At 32.7% G+C, this 20,153-nt stretch overlaps 1 pseudogene; it reads right to left on the minus strand.

The window, feature by feature from the left end:
* Window positions 1–781: 781 nt before the first annotated feature.
* On the minus strand, window positions 782–19,996 carry LOC115990096 (annotated as a pseudogene).
* Between the last annotated feature and the right edge of the window lie 157 nt (window positions 19,997–20,153).

Here is a 20,153-nt window from a genome sequence, read left to right on the forward strand (position 1 = left end):
CCATTTCTTTCTTTTTCTGTTCAAATTGTGATGAATAACAATTAATTTTGGAGTAATGCTATAGCCACAAATTATTTTACAATATTTTTACAAACGGCTGATGTGGTTAACTTTTTATTAGTTTTCATCTAGACTTACCATTAATATCACTTTTTCATTTATCAATAATCACTCACCACATTAGTAGTTTGTGAAATAGTTTGTATCTCTAGCATTATTCTTAATTTTGAGGCTCTTGCTAGGGTTGTAAGCATTATACAAAATTGTGAATTTCGTTATTTAGTATTTTATGAACTTGTGGTTTTGGATGTTTCTTTTTCCAAATATTTATAGATTCTTTTGGCATATGAATTCTTTGAGCTTAGGTTTGGATTCTATATGATTAAATATTTATTTGAGGTTAAATATTACTCTTTAGATAGGTTTTTTTTTTAAAATTTTTTTTTTATACAAGATAAAAATTATACTCTAACCTAATTTAAGTGTATATGTGTGTGAAATTTCTTTCTGGAAACTTGAACCCCAACCCTTACCCCTATATACCATAAACACTTATACTTGTAGAATGACCACTGTACCAAGAATGTGCAGCGGTACTCTTTAGAAAGGTTTTAAATACTTGTAATATGAAAACTTATTAATTGTGTGGATAGTTTCACGTGCGTACTCTCATTCATTGTGTTCAAGGTGTGACAAAAACATATCAAATGATAAATAAATAAATAAATAATAAAAAAAAAAAATTTAGCTACGTACCTTCAAAATTAAGCAATGAAAATACTTACTCTGGGTCAAGGTACCCTGGGGTGCCAACAACTTTTGTTGATACATGAGTGCCACCTTCGTTGGGGATAGATCTAGACAACCCTAAATCGGCTAGTTTATCTTGGAAATTTTCATCCAATAAGATGTTTGTAGACTTAACGTCTCGATGTATAATTGGTGGCTTGCAACCATTGTGCGGAGAGAGATAGTTTATCTTGGAAATTTTCATCCAATAAGATGTTTGTAGACTTAACGTCTCGATGTATAATTGGTGGCTTGCAACCATTGTGCAGAGAGAGAGAGAGAGAGAGATTGTATTGGCTGACCTTGTGCTGAGTCCATCGCTATTTTGAGTGTAGTTTCCCAACTCAGAAACTTGCATTTTTATCTGCATCTACAAAATAAATCATTCGGCAATGACTCTTGGAAGAAAGTCGTTGAGAGAGTTTGTATTGGCTGACCTTGTGCTGAGTCCATCGCTATTTTGAGTGTAGTTTCCCAACTCAAGAAACTTGCATTTTTAATCTGCATCTACAAAATAAATCATTCGGCCATGATTCTTGGAAGAAAGTCGTTGAATAATGATGATTATTGTGAAGAAAAATAGATCCAACTAAATTATTAAAGTTTAATGAACTCACAACTAGGAAGAAAATAAATATTTTTCTGGTTAAAGATTTTTAGTATGATCAATACCTGATAGATGCAGTGCCAAGTTTCCATTTTCCATATACTCATAGATGAGCCCCATATTGGTGTTTTCATGGCAATATCTAACAAAAGAAGTTAAGTTTTTGTGGTGAATTCTCGTAAGAAATTTGGCCTGTAGATTAAGGTCACATCTTAGTTCATATATATCATGTGAACTCAAAAGATGTCCTATATAGAATTCTTTATAAAATTTGAGACCTCAAAAGTCGATATGGAAAAATATTTTGAGGTCAATCAAAAATCAATCCTAATTATACATTGCCCTATGGTTGCTCGCTCTGCTTTATATTCTAAAGACACCTTTCACGTGTCTCACATGTGCTTAGAGCTAGCTCATGCGCCAATTTCTTCTTAAAGACGTTCCTGGTTTGTTATCTGACATTCACAAAGGTACTTGCTCCATAAAATACACATGTTGGAGATATCTTTTTGTGCTCTTACTATAAAGTCTTTCCATATTTCTCACTTTCATGGGTTTTTCCCACTTGGAAATATTTTTTAGGCGTTTCTTGGTTGGCCTTGATCCATTCAATTGATATTGAAGACTTTTATATAATATCAATTTGGCTTACCTCTAGTACGTTTTTAACTAGAGGTCTTCTTTTGTTTTAAATACACAATGGTAAGTGATAATGAGTTTTAATCTCCATATTTTATTTAGTTAATGGATGATGTGACAGTTTCTCATTAAAAAAGTAATGGAAGTAAGCTAAACCCATAGAATATTTCCATATATGACCTTAATTTTATAGAATACTATGGGCTACCATAGTCTTATAATAGCCAAGGTTCTCAGACCAGGACCGGACCAGGAGGTCGAACCATGAAAATCGGGAATTGGATTGAAATTCGGTTTTTTTAAGCATAGAAAACCGGGCATATATGGTAATTCCATGAACCGCTAAAACCGGGGTTGGACCGCACGGTCCATGTAGAACCGGTGGCAAGAACCATGCGATCCAACCCCTTAGCAATTTTATTTATCTATTTTTATAAAAATAACTTAACACAATTTTATTCTACTTAATTAAATTATCCATCTCTTACAAGGAATAAAAAAAATATATAATTAAAATCCTTCAAAGATATTCAACTTTACTTCAAAAATTAATCATAAATTTTAATGTTTTCATGGTTATTATTTTATTTTATTAACTTTCTTATTTAATTATTAAATATATTGAAAGCAAAAAAATGTGTAAAAACACAAGAGCTTGCTTAAACCCCCAATTTTAAATTACGGCTTGATTGATTTTACACTAACTTAATACTAAGTGCGGAATAGTGTAAACACAAGCAAACAAGCAAGAGAGCTACTCTACTTCATAATTAAAGCAACATAGTAGTAAAATGAAATAAACAAGAGTAGGGAAGAGAGGTGCAAACACAGATAACACCGAGACGTGTTATCGAAGAGGAAACCAAAGAATCTCGGCGAAAAACCTCTCCGCTGCCCTCCAAGCGATAATCGATCCACTAGACAATCAGTTGGGATACATGGGTAAGCAAGAGACCCTCCAAGCCTAATCTACTCTCTGTACCTAAACCCTCCAAGCTCCTACTCCAACAAGGCTTCTCGAAACCGTATCTTGTCTAGCTCTCCGAATCCCGCAATCAACCCGATTGCATCCACCAAGCCTCACCGGCTTCTTTTGGCAATTCCCCAAAGCTTCCCAAGCTCCAAAACAATCTCTACACTCTGAATAGGTGTGGATTTTGTTTGGGTACAAATTTCCTCTCAAGGTATAACAATGGGAGAGAGATGGAGAAGAGGCTACAATGATTTCTCACTAACGATGAGTAGCTCTCTCTCAAAAAGATGGGTGCGTGTGTGTGTTATAGAAAACCTATCTAGGGTTTTTCTTTCTGAATAGCCTCACTTACATTTGTGGGTAATGAGGGTATATATAGTATGGGTGAAGGGTAAGGAATTCACACATAAAAATCCTCCAGGCAGAATATTTCGCGACTATCTCGCGGGAAGGCCTTACCTGCGAGACACTCACGAAAACGATAGCCTAGCACAACTCTTTAGCTTCCAGTCATGTGCTCCTCACATGCTCTTTCGCGGCTTAACTTCTCGCGAGCTTCTCACAAAATCCACTGATTCTTCATTTAAGCTTGAGTCTTCACCAACTTAATACTAAACCCAATACAATAAAATCCCACAAAATACAAGGAACAAAATTAGAACAATTACAACACTTTTTGTCATGGAATAAAGCCAACATAAAATATAGTTGTAAATTACAACTTTACATATATGCTTGAAAATCATTAAATTTCCCTCACATATATAGATATATTAGTCAATTTTGCTAGTTTTATAAATTTAATATCTATATTTAGGCTTGAATTAATTATTAAATTAATTATAACGTCATCACAATTCAACCCCGGTTCGACCTCGGTTTGACCTCAAAAATCTTGAACCTCTCCCTTTTACGATTCAATGAACGGTCCGAGTCTGAAAACCTTGATAATAGCATGAGCTACCATGGTTTTAAGGTTAAAATACTATGCCAAATATATTCTCATTTGCATTCACAGTAATTCTCTTGCTTTCCCTCTCTCTAAAGGTGATTAATTCCAGCCTAGGACATAAGGCTATCGTGATTATCTTTCATCAAAATCAACTTATTTGTCACTCACACACACGGTTAAGAATAGTTGTTACCTACCTCCAGGGGCAGAGTTATGTTGAAGGGTGGGGGGGCCATGGCCCCCCAAAATTTTGAAAATTTTGAAAATATATATATATATATATATTAATGTTTTCAAAATTTAGTCTATAAAAATAAGAGTTCCCCCCGCCCCCCAAAATATTTGAATTAGTCTAGTGATGCTCTTCAAAAAAATAATTGGTCTAATAGATATAGAGATATAACTTTATTTTTTGTAATTCTATTTTTTATTGTAAAATATGTTCTTCCATCTGTTAAATATTTGATAAAGTTTGGCATAAAATATGTTTGAATCTATCCTTTTTAACCAGTTATGTGGCGATTAACAAGTCATTGACTCATTAAAAAAATATTGTCACTAAAATTGCACATGAAATATGTCTTTAATTGCTACATAATAAGTTAGAGTAAGAAAGTTTCAAATATGTTTGGAGCTTAACTTATTCATCCAAGTTTTGGATCGTTCATGTTTTTGAAAATTTCATTAGTTCAATTGAAAGATTTTTTTTACTTATTTTAGTATAAAATTTGATAATTTGTATTTAAAATGAAATATTTTAAGAATTTTACTATAAAAATGGAAAAAATGAATTTTATTTTATGAAAGATCATCATCAAACATAATTTTAATTAAAAATACTAAGTTCTTTTTTTTTTTTGGATGTGTGTATATATATAACTTATCAAATAAAAAAGTGTATATATATAATAAAAAAACATGTGTGTCTATATATATATATATATATATATATATTTATTTATATGTATGTAGGTGGAGGTTGTCTTGACAAGTATATTAGTGCCGCAATTTGACCCCCCTAAACAAAAATTCCTAGCTCCACCCTTGCCTACCTCTACTTGAAATTCCTTATACCCTTGAACCGATGATGGTGAAAGCATCTTCACAGCAACTTGAAAACCATCTAAGTAGCCATGATAAACTGTTCCAAAGCCTCCTTTCCCGATAACGCTTGCAAAATTGTTAGTAATGCTGAGGTCCTCTGAGTATGTGAACTGCTGTTTTTTAGATTCTAACACCCGACCTTGTTCATTGGATACAATGTTCACCTCCCCTGTAGGCACATCTACTAAGATCATGACAATTTGAAGTGAATGATATCCTTGTAAAATCTAAACCGTTAAATCTTTTTGAAAAAATCGACCTTTTTTCGTCCTTTTCAGGGCTGGCTGAAGCTATAGGCGATTTAGGCCACCGCCTAAGGCCCCAACTTCTAAGAAGGCCCCCAAATAGTAATAATATATTATATAATATTAATTTCTCATCTTTTTTTTTTTAAATGGCCCCGTTTCTCGCTCTGAACCTAACATGAAGGCAAAAAAAAAAAAAAAAAAAAAAAAAAGCCCGTGAACTGACTTGAAGATTGAAGGCTAATCCCAACTCCCATCAAAAAAAAAAAAAGGGGGGCCGTTTCTCACACTGAACTGACATTAAAGCTAATCCCAATTCCCATCATCTGAAAAAAATAAATAAAAAAATGGTTGTTTCTTACATTGAAGTGACACTATTCCCATCCCCAAATCTTTTGCTTGCAGAAGAAAAGATTGCAAAAGGCAGAAATCTTTAGCTTATAGGCAGAACCGCAGAAAGAAGAAACATATAAGAAAAGGCAGAAAAAAGAAAGAAGAAATAAAAACTCTCACTCTTTGACTCTCTCTCCATCTTGATTCTAAAAAAAAAAAAAAACACTCTTTTTAGTTAACTTACTCATCAATTGGTGTTAGCAATAGACTTGGTGTGTTCACAGAGCTTCATTTCAGGTTCTTTTTTGCTTTCTCTTCCTTTGCCTCTTTCGTCTTCTTTAGCTGCTGGGTGTCTGAGTTTTTTTTTTTTTTTTTTGAAGAGGAGCTATTGGGTTTTACTCTTTCTTTTTGGCTTTAGATCTTCTTCAGCTGATGGGTGTTGAGTTTTTTTTTTTTTTTTGAAGAGGAGCTGCTGGGTTTTACTCTTTTTCTTTAGAGCTGATGGATTTTTTTTTTTTTTTTTTGAAGAGGAGCTGCTGGGTTTTTACTCTTTCTTTTTGGCTATAGATTTCTCTAGAAGCCTATCTGGCTATGGAATGGTCCAACCAAATGGACCCCTTAAAGATTTAAAGTGTTGTTTTGTTTTTGCTTTTGGCTTTACACGTTTTGTTTTATTCTTCTTTTTGGCTTTACACGGTTTTTTTTTTTTTTTTTTTTTTTTTTTTTTTTTTTTATTTAAGAAACCAGATTTAGTGGGATGGAGCCATGAGGGATAGTGGGCTCTAGGCTGGTCTCAGATTTAGTGTGGATCAAGTTGAGTCTTACACATTTTGCTAGTGGGTTGGTCTTAGTGGATCCAATCTTTTGCTAAAAAAAAAAGGTTTAATGCTACACAAAAAAAAGAGTATTGATAAGTGATAACAAAATTATAAATTTAGAATAATTTACTTTGTATTAATATTAATTTTAATTTTTTTGTGCAGGTTTAAAGTGTAAAGTGATCATATTAAGTAGAGCTGCAATTGTGCTTTTGATAAACCAGGTTCTATTGTTTTATACATTAAATTTATATTATTCTAGTTAAATTGTTATTTTTTTTATTATAGATTGTGTTTCATTTATTCATAAATATTTTTTAATTACAAATGTCTACTAGAAAATATCCATCTGGATATGAAAAACTAAAAAAAAAAGAAAAAAAGATAAAGAGAAGAACTAATTGAATCTCAAAAAGGAGCTATGGACAAATTTATTACTAGTAAAAAACAAAATTTTGCAGAAAATTTGAGTGAAGGTTTCATAAATGAACAAGAAATTCATCAAAAAGAGTTGGAAGATAATGAAAATATACAACAAAATGATAATAACGAATGTGGTCATGATAATGTTCAAACATGTAATGTCACCATTCTTGATAATGAAGCTCAAAATAATTTAGAGGAGAGTGAAAATATTAATGATCAACCTAATTATATTCCTACAAATATTTTTGATCCAAGTCAATGGAAAACTATTGATATAAAATTAAGAGATTTGTTAGTAGAAAATGGTCCAATAAGAGTTGATGATCTAAACTTTCCTATAGATAAGAACTCTAGACATTTTTCTACTACGCATTATATTCGAAAATTACCAAATGGAGAGAAACATGATAGAAAATGGTTAGTGTATTCGAAAGATCTAGATAAAGTATTTTGTTTTTGTTGCAAGTTGTTTAATTCAAAATCTAATACAAATCAACTAGCTAATGGAGGAACTAAGGATTGGAAAAATATTAGTTCTATTCTTAAAAATCACGAAACAACCAATGAGCATATTACTAATATGAATACTTGGATTGATTTAGAACTAAGATTATTGAAGAATAAAACAATTGATAAAAATGTCAAAGAACAAATTAAGAAAGAGAAAGATCATTGGAAAAAGTGTTATTAAGAATAATAGCGGTGGTAAAAAATCTTGGTAAAAATAATTTGGCATTCCAAGGAAAAAATGAAAAGATCTATCAAGAAAATAATGGAAATTTTTTAAGTATAATTGAAATGATTGCAGAATTTGATCCAGTAATGCAAGAACATATTCAACGTATTCAACATGGTGCAATCCATAATCATTATCTTGGACATAATATACAAAATGAAGTGATACAATTATTAGCAAATGAAATTAAAAGTAAAATTATAAAAAAGATTAAAGAAGCAAAATACTTTTCAATTATACTTGATTGTACCCTTGATGTAAGTATCAAGAACAAATGACTCTCATACTAAGATGTGTGGATATTTCAATAAGTCCGATAAAAATAGATGAACATTTTGTGGAATTTTTAAAGGTAGATGATACTTCTGGAAAAGGTCTTTTCAATGAAATTATAAGTGCAATAAAAAATCTTGAACTTGATATTAATGATGTATGTGGACAAGGATATGATAATGGGTCTAATATGAAAGGGAAAAAACAAGGGGTACAAAAAAGAATTCTTGATATAAATCCTAAAGCATTTTACACACCATGTGGTTGTCATAATCTCAACCTTGTCCTATGTGATATGGCTAATTCTTGTCCTAAAGCTATATCTTTTTTTGGAGTAGTACAACGTATATAAACACTATTTTCTTCTTCCACAAAGCGATGGAAAATTTTACAAGATAATGTGACAGGTTTAACTCCTAAGCCATTGTCACAAACATGTTGGGAAAGTCGAATTGAAAGTGTGAAAGCAATAAAATTTCAAGTTCTAGAAATAAGAGATGCTTTGTTACAATTGGCAAAAACAAGTGAAGATCCCAAAACAAAAAGTGAAGCTAATTGTTTAGCAACATATGAGATTGAAAGTTTTGAGTTTTTGCTAGCTATGACTATTTGGTATGACATATTATTTGCTGTTAACTCTATTAGTAAAAATTTATAATCGAAAGACATGCATATTGATGTTGCTATAGATCAATTAAAAGGTCTCATGTCTTTTTTAAAAAAATATAGAAAATATGGATTTACATCTGCTATGAATTCATCTAAAGAAATTGCAACCAAAATGGAAATAGAGCCTATATTTCATGAAAAACATATAATTCGTAGGAAGAAACAGTTTGATGAGAATGTCAATGATGAGACAACACAATCTGCTGAAGAATATTTTAGAATTAATTATTTTTTATATATAGTAGATCAAGCTATTTCTTCAATTGAAAGTAGGTTTGAACAATTTCAAATATATGAAAATATTTTTGGTTTTTTATTTAATTTTGAAAAACTAAAATCACTAGATAATGATAGTTTGAAAAAAAATTGTCTTAATCTTGAATGTTTTCTCACACATGAAACTTATTCAGATATTGATGGTTTAGATTTATTTTCAGAACTAAAAGTTTTAAAAGAAGCTTTGCAAATAAATGATAACTCTCCAATTAATGTACTAAATTATATAAAGAAATTAGAATCTTTTCCAAATGCGTGTATTGCTTTCAGAATATTACTAACTATATCTATTATAGTTGCTTCGGCAGAAAGAAGTTTTTCAAAATTAAAATTAATAAAATCCTATTTAAGATCAACTATATCACAAGAAAGATTAAGTGGATTAGCCATATTATCAATTGAAAAGGAAATGTTAACGGAACTTGAATGCAAAAATTTAATTAGTAATTTTGCCTCTCAAAAAGCAAGAAAAATAAATTTTAATTGAAAAAAATATATGAATTTATAATTAAATAAAATAAAAGGCCCAATTTAAAGTATTCGCCTAGAGCCCCCAAATTCATTGAGCCGGCCCTGGTCCTTTTAAGTTGCCAGAAGAGAGCAAGCCCCCATAATAAGAGGATGAAAAATCCAACCGCTGCTGGAACAACAATATTCTTTTTCTTTTTGCATGGACTCTAACACACAAGGATTTGGATTTCCTCCAATACTAGCAAGGTTTGCATTTCCTCCAACACTAGCATCAACAATGTATGTAAAACTGGAAACTGCAGCTGATGCCTCTTAATCTATTATCTTATACAAACAGTAGCTATATGGAACACTAAATGATGGCGCTAAAGTTTAGACATATATGATAGTACAGCTTTCAAGAAAAAAAAGTTGGAAATAAGGAAAAAATGAGGAAAACAGAAACAATGATAATTTTCAGAGTAAATAGCATACCTAAGCAAAAGTGATCCCTTATTTGATCTTTCAATGAGTTCCATGGGATGGACGCTGAGAGGTTGTTATTTTGTAGGTTTCTGTGAAGAGAGAGTAGGTATGATCTCTATATTCTTACTAAAAGAAACAGTGTGGTTGAATTCTGAGTAACTTACAGAAATCGCAAGAGTTTCAGCTGTGACAGAAAAATGGGAACAGTTCAATATAAGTTATTGTTTGATAGATCCTTGAAATAAACAAACTATCGAGTTGAATATCAGTCATGAAAAAAAAGGATGCTATTCCGTTTCAATAAGCAAAAAATGGACACTTTCTGGTTCATATGAAATACATACAAATATTGTATCATTGTGAGATTTGATATGAAAGGAGCTATGTTCCCGGTCAATCCACTTGAGGATAAGTTCCTAATTGCGTGATCAACAAATTGAAATTTGGAATAAATTAAAATATTAGGATGTATACTTTACTTAGAAGGCATTAACTTACAAGGATATGATGCTGGGTGAATCAAAAGCATTGTAGCTGCAACTAAGACCATCCCACGAATAATCTTTAGGGGCACAAGGATCTCCCTGCCAGTTTCTCTTTATTCAATACATTGATTTGATATTCTTAATAGCATCAACTAATTATTTCATAGGAGTAAAATAAGAAATATGAAAGAAGTTAAAGAAACAAATGATGATCGTGTATTGATCATGTGGCGCTGAATTTTTTATGCGGTATAAACTTACCATCTTCTTGGTCTGTTTGTGCTTGTAAAAGCTGTTTCAATGTGTAAATCTCAATAGCATTAAGAATGGGCGGAAGGGTGGAAGTTTCAGTTTTATTTAACCAAAGCTTAAACTCTGCTCTAGTAGTTCCCGTTGTGCTGTATGCTGTAGTTGTGGATAAGTAGTAAGGGACCACAGGCTGAGTAAGCCACAAGTCTCCATTCAAAAATACGTTAAATTCTCTAGTCTGGTTTGGTTGAAGCTTTTCAAGTTCAGAAAAGTGCAAGTAGATATATTGGGTCACGGTGTTACCATTATCAGGTGTCCAAAAAAAGCCTATGGAAGCATTTACATTTAATTTCATGCCTGCACTGCTCATGACAACTGATGGTACTTGGTATGCTTTGTTGCCTGAGTCATCCATTGTGAGATTGGTAAAAATGTTTTGTTTGTTTGTTTAGACCCCTTAAACCAGATTGTTTAATCTAATATATTAACCAAGTGATTACTTACATTAATTATTCAGATCTAGGTTAAACACAAATAAATCATATTATGCAAAACAGCAGAAAATAAATAATATCACGATATGATGACTTAGGAAAACTGATGAAACAAACCATTTCAAGGTAAAAATCTGGAAAAAATTTGACCTAACTATCCTTAAGGTAAAGTAAATCCACTATAAGAGAAGTTTTTACAATCAAATTTAACCCTAAATCTATTTCTACCTCAAGTAGTAACTTACTGACATGACTACGTACAAGCTCCAAATCCATGGACTCTTTCTCTTCTTGGATTTTCACCAACACAAGCCGCCTTACTTGTGACTTTAAAATCTCATTCAAAGGTTTCAAACCACCATTGTCACGCCCCAAACCCCAAAGGGTCCAAAGCATGAGAAGGACGTCTCAAAGTGCCTGTAGATTTTTCCTTTTTGATAATCCAATCCACATAAATCATATCAAGTACTAACATCAAGAATTATCATAATAATTCTATTGAATATACTTTCAAAGTAAGTCAAAACTCTTAGCAATAATTACAAGGACTATTGGCCACAAAAGAATAGAGGTCTGAATAAATAATTACATATCATTAGCTTGTCTCATCAGTGGGAATAACGTCACAACCACTATAATATACAAAAGAATGAGTCAAGTCTATTCTAAGATGTACATCATTTAATATTTCTATTACAAAAATTCAGCCTCCATTAGTAGTTAGTCTAACTACTGTTAGCCACCAAAAAGCTGTCTCAAAATATTGTTGCCTACTCTGAAAAGTTTATAAAATAATGGAATGAGACAGAGTCTAGTAAGTAGAATAATTAATGAGGGTGGGGGAAATGCAAGTTTCATTTTCAATAATAATAATATGCTATGACAAGAATGATTTAATAATAAAACACAAAGTTTCTCAACGTAAATACCTTGAAACTATATACTATAATCTGTGAGCACCAACAATATAATTTCCAAAGCTATAATATCTAACATAAGGTAAATTATCACAAATATACCACACTACCACATAGACTGGTTAGGGGATCCACCCATTCATAGCTGGCATGATATTTTCCTCTCTGGTATGTAGACTCTTGGTCCCATGGACAGCAGCCTCACCCATACCCTCAAGGTTTTTCTCTCCCCCCATGGGCAGCAGATAAAGCACATCAAATAGGACCTCTTTTGCATGTGGTCTTTAGGCCCCATGGACAGCAGCCTCACCCACACACAATCAAGGAACCTCTTCTCCCCATGGGTAGCAGGGAAGAACGCTTCATCCAAAGTGAAAGGACATTGACCTAGATCTGATTCCGTTCTCACAAAGACTATGAAAACCAAATCGGGTGATCATCGGAAAATCACACATGGCATGGTGTTAAAACCACATAAAGCTCACAAGTTACATTACTTTGAAACACATAATTTATATCCAGGTAGTTTCAGAAAAACATTAAATAATCTAACCTCTACGAAGTTTGTAAGGTTTTCAATTTTATTCTTGTCAAGAGATTTTCTATCAATTTCCCACGTAACAAGACAAGATAAGCATCTTTAAATTTTATAATATACTATAAAATTCATGATTTCCTTATCAAAGATTAAATAAAATATGCTCATTTTTTCATATCAATAATTCATGCATTTCCCTAAATGTAATACCAAATATGATGCATTTTCATATATAATCATATATATATATATATATATATTAAAGTTGCGATACAATAGTTTTTAGGAAAATATAGTTTCCATAGGTAGTTTCTAAAAGCGTGTCTAACCCAAAAACAACATTTATATACCATGGTTATTTTTCAAAATTCCCATTAAAAAGCTACCTACCTCACAATTGCAAAAAGCCTAATTCTCCAAGCTCCAAGGAGATTAGGTAGAAGTTAAACAATATCAAGTAAATCTATTACAATAAGCATAGAGCTTGAAATTGTATCTAGCTACAATTTAGGAATTGCCAACTAAGCACTTAATTAGGCAAGTCTAGTATTTAACCTCATCAATAATAATATATTCCACTTTCAAAGTTTCTCAACAAATTGATTCACAAGGCATAAACTCCAATTTATAAAGTTAACCCATTTAATATCATCTCCAACATCATGACTAGCTTCCATAAAATTTACACTACATCATTAAGAAACCCATGAAAGCAAAATCAAAATATCCTCCAAGACAAGAAATTTCGAACTTCAACTAACTCCAAATAAACCCAATGGCAATGGAAAAATTAGATTTACCAACCATCACATGTTATAACTCAAAACCCCTAAACTTTCCACCATACATAAACCTTAAGTAGTCATCATTAGTATAAACCATATACACACTCATCAAAGAATTCCACCAATACAAAACTCATACATACAAACACATAAATATCACTTCCAATGCTCATAAATCACATGGGTATCATTATTAAAGTTTAGATAAAAATAACCTCAAGTAAAAGTGTAAAACCCACCAAAAAGATTAGAAATTTTTACCTAAAAAAAAAGGATGTGAAGGTGCTTATGGGTTCTTAAGAATTTTTCGGTGATTTTGTCGGAAAATGATGGTGAGATGGTGGTTTGGAGTGAAGTCTGGTGGGTGAGTGTGGAAGTGAGTGTGTGTTTAAGTAAAGAGAAAAGAAAGAAAATGAAAGGAAGAAAAGAGATGGCTGGCCAAAAGAGAGAAAAGGGATGGTATGAAAATGAGTGGTGGGGGATTGTTGGGTTAGGTGGGGCACGTGTGGTCCACTAAAAATCTGAATTTTACTTTTTTTTTTTTTTTTTTGACTGACTGGGACGTTACAACCATCAGTAATGATCTTGATACAGCAAATATGTTCTACCAACACTTGATTGTAGATCTGGCTCTTGTAGATTCTTATGTAGTTAAAAAGTACAAAACCTCTCAGATCTCAAAAAGAGTAACACACAAGTCTTCCAAAAAATCTTTAAAATGTGGCTAGGGTTTCTCTTTTATATGTAGAAAAGTTTAAATGAAATCCTAAATGTTTTCGTAAGCTTGGGTTTGTTTAAAAATTCTACAAAAAAAAACTAGACCTAAGATTTTCGATCAATTGAGTTTAATTCTCAATCAATCGAGGAAGGCAAAACCTCACTTCCTTTTTTCTGCAATCAGCTGGACTTGAAACTTGAAACCTATACTTTTAAGCATTGCCTTAAACTTAGACTAAACATGTTTTGTTCTCGATTTGTCAACACAACAAAAATATAATTCTAAACATTTAAATCTAAATCTATAGAACCTAACATATTTTTCCACTCAAGTGGAATGTAGGGTGACCATATGCGGTCAAAAACATCATCTTTGTACCTAAAAAGAATACCATATCAGGCAACTTGATTGAAAACGGCAATACTAAGTATCTTACCGATAAGATAATGATTGAAAATGGCTTACCTGTAAGTTTTATTGGTTAGTGAACCACAATCCAACTGCCATATGAGATCTAGTGATCCTGATTCAGATATATAAGTATTGTTGTACAGAACTCTACCAAAATCAATGATGGTGTCAATCCAAAATAATCGATGTGGAGGAAAAGGTCTCTACCCATTAAAAGAAGGTCACTTCTTATAAGCACATCCCTATGCGCTTCCCTTGGCAATGTGGGATTCTATGGATTGCAAGACCCCCCTTTTTGAGTCACTACAATTCACCCCTTACGTTAAAGGAATATCACTCTTTATTCCATAGATTACAAGACCCCTATTTTTAGGTCACTTCAATTCACCCCCTTATCGGCACGCGTGTCCTTGCGTGTGGGGCCTACACTTCCAACTAGAGCATGGCTTTGATACCATTTGTAAAGACCTCGACCTTGACTGTATAGATATTGTCTGTTTTGGGGCCTATATTCCTCATGGTTTTGTTTTCTTCCTAAAGGACACAGTAATTGGAGAAAATGCCTCTATATATTAAAGGGAGGTCACTCCTTATACGAACATCTCCGTGTGTTTCCCTAGGCAATGTGAGATTCCATGAAATGCAAAACCTCCCTTTCTAGGTAACTACAATAGTCAGTGGTCCCTTCACGACTCCCTCAACTCCACAGGATCACTAAGAAATTCTTCGCTGATGTCGCTATCTTAATTTCAACTCAAAATCCTTTCGTAAATTGATTGGGAGGCATGGCTCCTCTTTCAACGATTGGACCAACGTTGATAAGAAGGTGGGTTTGGGGATTATGGCCATATATGTAGTTAGTAGTTGATAAGATAGTAATGGGTTTTTTCTTAAGGTAAGTGAGAATATTACACACAATGTCTATCCCTTTGAAATGTTCTGGATTTAGAAATTCTCTATGAATTTGAGGCTTTTGCTTTCCTTTCTTGAGACTATATTCTCTTCCTCATTTTTGTACATGACCTAACTTATGATTTTGTTCTTCTTATTGACATTTATAAATTTGAACTCTTATTATTGGCCCCTTGGAATATTTATATGTTTTACATAATGACTGTGACTTTTTTTTTTTGAGAAATAAATAATGATTGTGACTATATTGTAGTCTTTGAATTGAAAATATTTAAATATAACTTTTTTATTTATATCACATGAATTATATCACTGACACCCACACATATGTGACATTGTGTGTAAATTCTCACTAACCTTAAAAAAAAATAAATAAAAAAAAAATAAAAAACTTCATTGCCATCTCAATTATATGCCTAATTGCACAAATCATCTGAAGCCCCAATTGCCATTGGTTAAAACTCTCTTAAAATAAATAAATAAATAAAGCCCCAATTGTTTATTAAAAAATAATAATAATTAATAAAGCCCCAATCTGACATACTAAATCTAATCCCTAAAGATGACCTTATGTTTTTGTTTTTATAATAAAAATCCCCTTTTGTTATTATCTCAGTCATTTTTTATTATTTATTTATTTTTAAAATCCCTCGACTCAGGCATAATCTAACAAAATTGGAAGCTCAAACATTAAATTAGGAAGCTTAATTTCGCTCTTGAGCATTCAATTGAATGTTTGAAGGGTAAGAATACTGAAACCCCACATTTAGAATAGAACCCTAACCCTAAAATTCCATTTATTTAATAAAACGTTTCAAAAATAATAATCATGTCAACTAAATTATGAATTCAAAATTTGCAAGTAACCGTTTTATGACTATAAAAAATTAAGTTATAGTCCATTGGGCAATTTGATAACTGAGGTACCACATCATGAATGATGGCGTGACATCAAAGATATCACTTGATCCTGCCCTAACAATTAAAAGAGAAAACGCTGACTTTGGACCACTTTGAGTCTGTGATTGCTGAAATTTTCATGCCATTGCCATACTTCATTTGAAGTACGTCAGGTTGCTATTCCATCTTCTTCTCAAAAAAAAGGTTGCTGTTCCATCAATTAGAACTAAACAAGTCTCTAATAATATAGGACTAGTTGAAGAAATCAAACTTTTTATTTCATTTTTCTTTATATATTCAAGAGGCTCGTTATTGCGTATTGATATTGTGGGAAAAATTTGTTTCCTATATTAGCCAAGTGGAAGTACAGATTTCTTATTCTTTTTACTTTCTAAATATTTATTCTGCAATATGATTGTATTAAATGAAGATGATTCCATGGACAAGGCTTGGAATAGTCTGACAAAATGCCATATAGGGTCTGGTTAATATGTGCCTACACGTATTAACCATCAATTTTGGAAAAGTTTTTATGAGGAATTAAAAAAGTTGTCAAAACAATTAATTATTTTTTCATTTTTCGATAAAAAATTTCCTAAAATAACTTACTAATATATGCTCTAAAAGCACAAATTAGTAAATCCTAAATATATATATATATACACACCGACGGATGTGTAATTATGACATTAAATAATATATAGTTATATACAATGACTTAGGGGGTGTTTGGTTTGTGTTTTTAAACAACCATTTTCAGTTTTTAAACTACATTTCACGCATTTCAACGCACTTTTTTACCCACACGTATTTTCATAAATGTTTTCAAACAACAATTTTCAGTTTTTAAACACATGTACCAAACGGACCCTTAACCATCGACTTCGAGGATGACAGTCTCTAAAAACAAAGTCTACAACTTTTCTTACTCCGCCGTCTATGCTTTCAAACAGCTCCTAGCATTTGTTTGGCTGTCTGTCAACACCATGGACTAGATTCTAAAAAATTTGCCTTCACTGTCAAGGACTTTTAGTTCAACTATTTTAGAGAGAATGCCAACAGATGGATTTGAAAGGAAATATATATATAATTTTTTTTTTAATTTTATATATATATTTTTTTAGGTTAAAGAAATGTTGGTGTGTCTTTCGACAAAGACAGAATTTGTGTCAGCGGAATATCATTCTTCGATGCAGAAGTAATGGACCTAGTTGCTCAAATACTTAAATCTCATCGATGTAAGACTTTCTCAACATAAAACTTGGAGCAAAGCACTATTTATAGGATTGAAATATGAGAAGGCACGCCAAGGAATCTAAACTGTGTTGGAAATGGCAAAGCAATTTCTATTTGCAATAATACTTCATGGTGCTTTTACTCTCACAGTCCTTGTTCATTCCTAGGATCAATTAGGTTTGACAATCTAATTCTTTTGACCTCCTTTATTTATATATATATATATATTTAGAAACAAACACACACACATAAGGGAGATGAAAAGGGATTCTAACCATAAAATTAATGTTTTTCTATTTCAGGCTTCATCAGCATCGACTGTGGGATACCAGAAGGCTCAAGCTATAAAGATGGAGCAACAAAAATCAATTACACATCAGATTCAACCTTCATAGACACAAGTGTAAATGGGAATATTGCACCCGGATATAGGACCAATAATATTGATCAACAGTTCTGGACCGTCCGTAGTTTTCCTCTATGAAGCATGGACCCGGCTGGGAGGGTGCCGTACAGGAGTCCGATGCGGCCTGACGCGAGTTGTGGTGTCCAATGCGGCTGCCCCCACATCGGTGCTGCGTCTGAGCTTTTTTTATTTTATTTATTTATTTTTTTTTTTTTATGGATTCGCTTTGACTCGGCTTGATTCGTGCCAACTCGACTTCTATTCTCGCTGAACCGGGACGATTTGGCCAGAATCAAGTCGTATTGGCCGAATCGGGTCGTATCGGCCGGCGACCGAAACGGCCGAATCGGGTCGTATCGGCCGGCGACCAAAACGGCCAAATCGGGTGGTATCGGCCTGCAACCGAAACAACCGAAACAGGCTAAAATAGGCCTTGAATCATGCTGGAACAACTGAAATTGGCTTTGAATGAGGCCCAAACATCCTAAATCTATCTTTCCTCAATTTTATTCTAAATAATTATTGCTTCTTTTGTATTTTCTTTTTTGTTTTGTGTTTCTTGCCTTCTTCTTTCTTTGTTTCGTGAATCAGGGCATAGTAATGTGTTTTTTAAGAATATTTTAATAGTAAACATCTATAGAAAATATAAATATAAATATAAATATTTTTAATAATTTTTTAGTCGCTGCACCCGCACCCTACTTTTTAAAAAATTGCTGAGTCCAACACCGAATCCGAAAACGCACCCTTGCTTCATAGGTTTTTCTAAGAGGACCAAAAACTGTTACACTTTAAGACCTTCTCCAGGAAAAAACAGGAACTATTTGATCCGAGCGAGTTTCATGTATGGGAACTATGATGCCAAAGGCAAAATCCCAACAGTTGATTTGTATCTTGGAGTAAACAAGTGGGATACAGTGGCAGTGCCAGATACATCAAGTACATTAAGAAAAGAAATTATGCTTATATCCCCATCAGAAGACATCTATATTTTTCTTGTAAACACAGGCAATGGGACACCTTTCATATCAGTGTTAGAGCTAAGGCCTAGAGAATTTTGCAACCCAGGTTGCAGAATTAGAGGAACCATTTCTAGTTTTGTATAACACCGCTCTCTATTCCACTTCTAATTCCTCACCATCTTTTAAAATTTTAGAGCTCCCAATTTTGATTTAACTCGGACTATTCGTTGTATGTCATTTCAGAGATAAAATTGTTGGACATTTTTATACCTTATTATCCGTAAATCTTGTATTTCTTATCTTAAGGTTCAAGAAGAAGTGCCTTTTCAGCATGTACCTTAATAGCTGGCTGTACTAAGTCTTACCAGAAGGATGCTTATTGAAAGTGGCTTACCTGTAAGTTTTATAAGTTGTTGAACCACAATCGAACCGCCGAAGGATATCTAGTGATCCTGATTTAGGTATGTAAGTATTGTTGTTCAAAGGTCTTACCTCTAACACTGATATGAAAGGTGTCCCACTGCCCGTGTTTACAATGAAAAAACATAGATGTCTTCTGATATGGATAGATGCATAATTTCCTTTGTTAATGTACTTGATGCATCTGCCACTGCCAGTGTCCCACTTGTTTACTCCAAGATACAAATCAAATGTTGGGGTTTTGCCTTTGCCATCATAGTTCCCATACATGAAACTCACTCGGATCAAATAGTTATTGTCTATGCCTGGTGAAGGTCTTAAAGTGTAACAGTTTTTGGTTCCTTCAGGAAAGCTGCGGATAGTCCAAGACTGTTATTCAAGAGAATTGGGCCTGTATTCGGTTGAAATATTCCCATTTACACCAGTATCCGTGAAGGTTGAGTCTGAAGTGTAATTGATATCTGTTATTCCATCTTTATAGCTTGAGCCATCTGGTATCAGTCTATGCCGATGAAGCCTGAAATAGAAAAGGATTAGTTCTTTGGTTAGAGTGCTACAATTGAAATATAGCGGTGCTCAAAAGATTTAGATTGTCAAACCTAATTGATCCTGGGAATGAACAAGGACTGTGAGAGCAAAAACAGCATGAAGTATGGTAATGAGAAGGGCTTTTGGTCATGTGATTGCGATCACTTGGGGTTATGGGTGTCTAGGATTGGTTTGTTGGTAATGAGAAGGGTTTTCAAAAATTAGAAATCTACACAACAACTTCTTACTTCATATTCATGTTGTACAATTTTTATTTTATATTTTTGATTTAACTGTTCAATTTGTTTATCTTTGACACTTTAGTTTTCTTATATTTGACATTTGTTTTACTCTATGTAAAAAAATAAATAAAAATAAATAAAAAACCAAAGCTTAATGTATTTACCTCTGATAGT

This window comes from Quercus lobata, chromosome 5 (genome assembly GCF_001633185.2).
Source record: "Quercus lobata isolate SW786 chromosome 5, ValleyOak3.0 Primary Assembly, whole genome shotgun sequence".
Taxonomy (NCBI): Eukaryota; Viridiplantae; Streptophyta; class Magnoliopsida; order Fagales; family Fagaceae; genus Quercus; species Quercus lobata.